General features: G+C 35.2%; 1 pseudogene; it reads right to left on the bottom strand.

Annotated features, from left to right (window-relative positions):
- Nucleotides 1–3046: 3046 nt before the first annotated feature.
- On the bottom strand, nt 3047–3164 carry LOC118601806 (annotated as a pseudogene).
- Between the last annotated feature and the right edge of the window lie 4784 nt (nt 3165–7948).

The raw sequence follows: 7948 nt of genomic DNA, 5'->3' as shown, positions 1-7948 counted from the left end.
CAATGTTTTGTTTGGCTTATATCTACCTATATCTGAAGTAATATTAAGATTGCTTTTATATTTCATTATATTCCCCCCAACAAATCATACGCCTTTTCCAGCTATAAAAACTAAGGTTACTGAAGCATTACTTTGGAAAATATTTAAGCAGAATTTAATGAAATGTTAAACCTAGATTCAAAGTGAACACAACACTATATTTCTGCTAGAACAGAGTTATTGGCAAAAGTTTTGCATAATAAATTTTTATAAATTGAAGCCGATCCCTGGTTTCCCCTTAATAATTTTAAATATGGTAGGTTACTATTGCTCTATATTTGTGGTAAGTATTCCAAAAATTGAGTATTAACCCAAGCTAATCCTTCCTTATCTTTTCCTTCCCTAGTTTAAACATTTAGTCCTATAATTATCTCTGATTTTGAAAATAAAAATTGAGAATCAGTCTCTGAGTTCTCCAAACATGCTTCTTCCAATTCAAACCATTATCAGCCCTTGGCCTGACTACCATAACTCCGTTTCCTGCTCAAAATATTATTTCTTTGCAAATACTCTGTTTTCTGTCTTCCTACCTACCTGTCATTGCCTTCCTTCCCTAAATTCCTCTTTCCATATCCTCGGTCTGAGATGAATCTTTGTCCACACACCCATTCACACAGTATGCACCCTCCTACAACTTCTGTGCAACCTCATAATTCTGCCCCCTCATCCCTATCTAATTTTCTCTTCATCTCTTTCCAATGTGGCATTATCCACTCTGGAACTAGGTCTTTGGCAATTATAGAAGGTATGTTATTAACTTTGCCAGCTGCTTCATCACCTGCACTCTCTGCAAGCCAATTTTTAAAATCTTTGTTCTTGGATACTCTGCTTATTCTCATTAGAGAGCTTATCATAGGGCTGCAGCAAAACTCTGCTTTGACAATGATCTTTCTTCCTTACTTCTTAATATAAAGTAAGGAGCAACTTATGTTTCAGACACCAACTTCCAGCCCTCATACAATTAATTCTTCATAGTACTTCTTAATCTGTGGCATTCACTTAGTAATACCAAGCACTTCCTTCCAGACCTTACTAAATATATGTGTGAAACTGTTTGAGAGTTTTAGACATCGAAGAAGTTATGACGATATACAATACCTGACGTTTTTAAAAGGAAAGTCAGAGAAACAGGTTTGCTAGCTACTTCCTATCCTCCTTTTCTCTATTTTAAGAGACCTCTTTTTCTCATATTTTTCCAAATCCCATAATTGGACAGGAACCTGAAGGAGATAACAAGTCATTGCTGTTGAAGAGTTAATTTACAATGTAACACAGGAAGCGACCCTGGAGGGGGCACTACTGAGCAACAGAAGTAGTGTCCTCCAGGTATAACTAAATCCAGAAGTTTAATGGTTTCTTCCTAAAGCCAAAAAGTTTTCTAGTCTCCTTTCAAACTAAGCCTACCTATTAGAATAGGAACTATACTTAACATACTAATTCTTTCATTTATTCATTTCTCCATGCATATATTGAATCATTTATTCATTCACTCATCCATTTGATCAACAAATATTTATTGCAATACCATGTAAGGAGTTGTGCTAAATGCTGAAGACTCACAGAAAGTCAAGGTCTCTGCTGGCGAGAAGCCTCAAGTTAACTGGGTAATCAAGTAAGTAAAGAGACAATAAAATATGTAATGAGGGCTCTAAGCACTGTCAGTGGAGCTGGAAGTAACTGCCTTTTCAACAGTCTTAAAAGACGCATAATTGCGAAATATAGGAGAATGTTTTCAGCTGTATACATTTTTGCTGGGGAGACTGCACTGAAAGTAGCTTAACATTGTACAGATCTGTATAGTAACTTTTTATTTTTTAAAATACAAGTAATCCTTGGAAATATCACCACAGTGAATTATTATATGATATTACATGCCAGGAATACATGTCAGGCATGGTTACTAAAATAGCCATTGTGAGGCAATCACTGCAATTATCTGTCCATGGTTAGACATATTTATAACAGTCAAAGGAAAATCAAGTCTGTCTAAGCAGGTTGCAAAACTGGAAGAAATAGGGGGAAATATTCTAACTTAATTGAGCATTGATAAGAGAGAAAAGAAGTTGAATGAATTAGAAATTTAGTCACAAAGATAAATCTCCCTGCTTTTTTTTTTCTTACTGGTAGAAGGTCATGGGTTTAGAAAAAAATAAGCAAACTGATGAAAGAAATACAGGATTGCCTTTTCTCATCTGAAAAATAAAAGAACAAATCTGGAGAAAATGTGATTTCAGGCTTTCTCCAAGACTAACAAGAACTTTCTTTTTTAAGAGAGGGATTGCCTATCTAGTGAAGCTGAACAAAGATTTGAAGAAGCCATGGCATCAATAATTCCTAATTAACTTTGACAGCAAGAAAAAGTGTAGTAAGGGCTTGAAAGGTAGGTGGCTTGCCAGGAAGCTAAGGGTCAACTGAAATGTTAGAACTGTCAAATGCCTGAAAATACTATGCAAAGACAAAAACTATCATGGGAAGAGACAAAAAGGTAAGCTTAAGAAATATGCAACAATTATAGAAATTATTAACATCTATTTTCATTTATACTATTATATATGTTTTTGTCAATTTTACTTAATATTGAATCTAGCCTGAAACATATTTACAATCCAATTATAATTAATTAAATGGAGTTCATCAGCTTTTGTTCCAGATAAGCAAACTCAGCTGTGCATCTCTCTGAATGCACCTGTCTCTTCAGATTTCAGGATTCCAGTATGCCTTGTGACCTCAGTTCTCTGACAGGGCCAGGAAAAAGTCACTTATTTTCAGTTTGTCTAGCTTTTTTCTTGTAGGACAAGAATGGCATCTTCTAAGCTCTTTATATGTCAAAACTAAAACCTAAAGTCTTTCAAAGAGTTTAAACAAGAATAAGTGGTGTGATTCTATTTTTCTTTTTTAAAAGACTACTCTGGTTTACAGAGTAGATTGGAGGAGAGCCATCATGGAAGCAAGGAGATGGTTTGAAGGTCACTATATTCTTTTTGTTTTAATTTTTTTTTTTTATTAACACCTGCAGCACCTGGTATTCCTAGGTGGTCTCCTACCAAGTACTAACTAGGCCCAGCCCTGCTTAGCTTCTGAGATCAGATGGGATCGGGTGTGTTCAGGGTGACCTGGCCGTAATATAGTGGCTTACTATATTCAATGTTTTAAGAAATGGTGATAATTTCTAATTACAATATAATCTGATATTGTTGAAGAGATGTAAGAAACAAAGCTTGGAGATATGGGGACATCGAAAAACTGAGATGCCGTGGATGGATGACCTTCTACTATGACCTTGAAGATATTCAGGATGAGAGCAGGACTTGATTCAAACAGAATGACACTTGGGACCAGAAAGAAAGAAATGCTTCAAAAAAATGAAGTAGGAGAATGTGTGTGTGTGTGTGTTTTTTTTTTTGACTGACAGGATAAAGAAAGAAAGAGTATAGAATATTTAAAAAGCATGGGAGTAACTATAACTAATTACATTTTTATGCTTATTTTTTTTAGCATTAAGCCAAATGTAAAATTGTCTTACAGTGAATTAAAGAGAAAATGCAACACCTATTCCATGTCCTTACCTTTAAGCATGTGGAAAAATTAGCAGTTTCCACTGGATATAAATGAGGAAAATGTGGCATCTGCAAAACCTCAGGTGTCAGTTAAGGCCCTTAAGTGGATTGGAAAGGACAGAAGATTAAGACTTTAGTGGAGTTCATTAATCCTAAAACAGGTTCAACAGTACGAAAGATCTTTGAGAAAAGAGGAGTGAAATACATTGGTCTGATATAGGAAACAATACCAATGGGTAAGTGCAAAAGAGACTTCAATCTTTCACACTGTGTGAAAGGCAAGAAACAACATGAGCAAGGTGACTATAGCCTAACAACCCTTAAGGTTCATGGACCCTCTAGCCTCACCAAATTCTAGCGAGTTTTAGCAGAACCTGGTGGCTCTGGAGGTCACAAGGCAGGGAGGTAGCAGCCACGTGCTGGAAACACAATGATCAGCCTGTGTACTGCAGTTCGGTGACAGAAGAAACAGCTGCAGTGGGCAGAGGCAAGAGGCTGGACAAACCCCTAGTGGCCCCTCACAAAAGATGTGGACAAAAGGAGCGGGTAGAATTGATGGAGGAAGTTTGTCATTGGACAGAAAACTTTGACACTGAAACAGACCACTCATCCTGTGGCAGCCACCAGAATTGGGAAGATATAAGCATTTGTTCTTTTACTTGTCTTTTTAGGCTCATCATATCCTGCCCAATCCTAAGGTATTTATGGTCCCTTTTAAAATTTCTCTTCCTTAAGCTGGTCTCCGTAGTGTTCAACTCTTCACCAGGAACATTGCTCTTTGGGCATCTCCCTGTGTTCATTATTTCTCCAGCCCTTGAAAACTCTCTCTCTCTTGATATAACCAAATCAGAGTTCTCAATGGCAAAATATTGAGTCTTCTTAGAAAGATTTTGCTTTATTTAAACTTGTTTGCCTAGGAAGGAATAAAGCATCTGCAGAGAGAAGTGTCTGATGGTAGCATAGTACTAATTATAATTTAATATATTTATTAGAACAGAAGTCTTTCTCAGGAAAAAGTAACTTTCGTTGTTTTTTAATTATTTTTTGCAAGTTTTCTAGGGGTGTCAGGGTTGTTATTTAAGAGTAGAATCATAAGTGAATTACATCTAAGTTAAGATTTCTTAGAGGGCCTAGGATAGTAAATTATTTCCTAACAATGTCTACAAATTCTTATTCTATTTATATAATGTTGCAAAAGGTAAATTTTCTTCTTTACAGGTTGCTTCTATTAGTTAAGCAACATGTAAAAGAGTAATTCATATATTTTTCAGTTATTCTGTAAGAAAATTCACATAATTTCCAGGAAAAGAAGACAGCAAGAAGACTTTTCCTTACAACTACATATTCTGTGAGAACCTTTCTAAGTGCCAGTGAAATAGGGTTGCGAACAGAACAAAAAAGTCATTATAAACTAGTCCTTTTTAACACATAATTTAGAAGTCAACTAATTAACTGGTTTCATGTTGTATTTATTTTTAAGCATAATGCCAGTACTACAGAATTATACAGTTCATCAGGAAGAGCCATCAAAAACAACTTCAAACAAATTGGGGTGACAGTGTACAAAATTTTGTCAGCAACCTCTAGTGGACTACATGGTAGAATTTGTTGTATATAACTCTGGTTGAAATAGTTACAGTACATTTGTATTTTTCCCATTCATTGTATGTATCAAATTTAGGTTTATATATGAAAACTTCAAATAATTGATTTCCAAAGATAATGACCCAATCCGAAAAGCTAAAATAAAACAAAATAAGATAATTTATTATTAATGAAAGATAATATATTATAGGCCACTGTATTAGTTTTCTATTACTGCTATAATAAATTACCACAAATCTAGCAGCTTAAAATGATACAAATTTATTATCTCAATTCTGTAGGTCAGAAGTCTGGGTTGGCTCAGCCAGCTCTGGTTTCACAAGGCCCTAATGAAGCTGTGGGCTGGCTGGTTTCTTATCAGGAGGCTCTGGGAAGAAACTATCTGTAGGCTATTGGTAGAATTCAGTTTCCTTCAGCTGTAAGACTGATGTCCCTCTTTCTTGCTAGCTCTTGGCTGAGGGCCACCCTTGGCTCCTAAAAGCCTCTTTCCAGTCCTTGTACATGGGTCCCTACTTTGCAGAGCTAGCAATAGCATGTCAAATGCTTTTCATGATTGGAATACCTCTAACTTCTGCCAAATCTCTTTTGTTTCTAGCTAGAGAAAGTTCTTGGCTGTCAAGTGCTCATGTGATTACACTGTGCCCACATGAATAATCCAACATAATCTCCCTATTTTAGAGTTCTTAACATTAACTACACTTTCAAATTCCCTTTTGCCAGGTAGTATAAGATATTTACAGATTCCAGAGATTAGGGCACAGATATCTTTGGGGAGAGCCTTATTCTGCTTACTACATCTATCCAAAATAAAAAGAGATGCATACTCATAAAACAGAAGATCTATGAAAAGCATACAGTACATGGTACCTGATATAAAAAAAAAATTCTGAGAGAACAAAATAAATCATGACATGTCCATACTATAGAATATGATGTGATCAAAAAAATTCTTTTTAAAATATATCTAATGATATTGAAGATTTATACAATATAATTTGAGCAAAATCAAAACAAAACTATGTACTTGATAAAATATATTTCACATATAGAAATATATACACATATCTGAACACATATTTATGTCTTTTTACTCACACATATTTGTATATGTATATGTATACACATATTTATATTTGTGCATAATTTATGTGGTACATACAATATCTTTATATACCAAAGGATACAAAAATATTAGCATGACCATCTCTGAGTAATGATATTATTTCCTTAATATAAAAATGTAGTATTTTTATTATTTCCTTCTTGTTTTATGAAATCATATTTTCCAAAACATTACAATGAAAAAATAAAATATCATATTTAAAAAAATGATATCTTAAATGATTTCTCACATAGAATAGAATAATCCAGTAAGAAAATCTTAGGAGTCTCACACTATAGATGGATCTCAGTTTATTATGAATTAACCATAAAAGGAAATCTAGCACCCTGAGAAAGAGGTGGAGAGAAGGGAGGATGATTCATATCTTATTGATAGATCAATAATAGAAAAGAATTGAAGGTTTACAGAAACTTCTTTGCTGGGTAAAACCTTTTCTGAGTTCCTTTCTCTTTAACCTGCTGCATAAAAATATATAGTTTTTTTTTTTCCCCCCAGTGAATATCTTGATTTTACATGTCTGTACATAAAGAATTCTGAGATGGGTTGCAAATCAGGATCTCAATAGCTATTTAAGTCCCCATGTAGAGTTTGGAGACTTTCACCACCGGATCTCCAAAAGCAACTGCAACAGATCAGATAAAGGAAGCAATGATCCTTCTCTCATCCTAGATGTCAAGTAATCCTATACTATAAGCTAGGGGAGAAAAGCTATAGCCTTTTGACAATAAAATACATTTACCTCTGCTCTTCAAGCATTCCCAATGTCAAAAACATTTCAGATTTCTACTATCATCTTTGTCTTAGAACAGTAAATCACTGCCAAGACAGTTGAGCTCGTTTCCAAGCCCTGTTCCATGCCTTCCTATTTTGTTAATATCAACGAGCCTGCTTTAAGTGGGAAACACTGACATATGTCATTACAGAGGGTTATTACTGTCATTGCTCCATTTTTCTGAATTTCACCAAGAAGGCAGTCACTCCCCTTTGGTCTGAACAGTGCTCTTCATAGAAGAGAAAAGTTAGCATTCTTGCAAGCCTATAATTGGAGAAAAGGTTTTTCAGAGGTTGAATACTTTTAGATATGATAGGCCACATGCCACCAAGACTCAAAAATAGCAGGATAAAGGAACAGAGGATTTGATTGTTCTCCATCTTTTCTTAGGAAATTTGACCTGCAAGAATTGTGATATGACTGTTGCTTTATATATTTGCTTTTTCTGATTCAAAGTTCAAGAGCAGCAAGCACTGTATAGAAATTACTCTCTCATTAGAATGTATTGTGACGAATTGGAGACGGTATCTTGGTCACATGCCACAAAGTGGAGGTTTGAGTTTCAGCTGCCTGTGAATCACTGGCATGAAAGTCTATGGCAACAGGCTGCAGAGGCACACCTGGCTCTGAAATTGGAGGAGCCACGGCAAGACTGGAAATGACATGTATGTCCACAGGAGAGAAAATCTCAAATCAGAGACACAATAGAAGAGTGAGTCTGATGACAACATGTCGGATTTTGGTTTTGTAGTGTGGTGCATTTGGCTTTGGGGAAGGCAAACCAGCCAAATAAGGCTTTATTTCAGAAGAGGCTGCAACACAACTGAATTATGTCCAAAATAATCTACTTGC

This window comes from Rousettus aegyptiacus, unplaced genomic scaffold (assembly GCF_014176215.1).
Source record: "Rousettus aegyptiacus isolate mRouAeg1 unplaced genomic scaffold, mRouAeg1.p scaffold_m13_p_4, whole genome shotgun sequence".
NCBI classification, from domain to species: Eukaryota; Metazoa; Chordata; class Mammalia; order Chiroptera; family Pteropodidae; genus Rousettus; species Rousettus aegyptiacus.
This window is presented reverse-complemented; position numbering and strand designations above follow the sequence as displayed.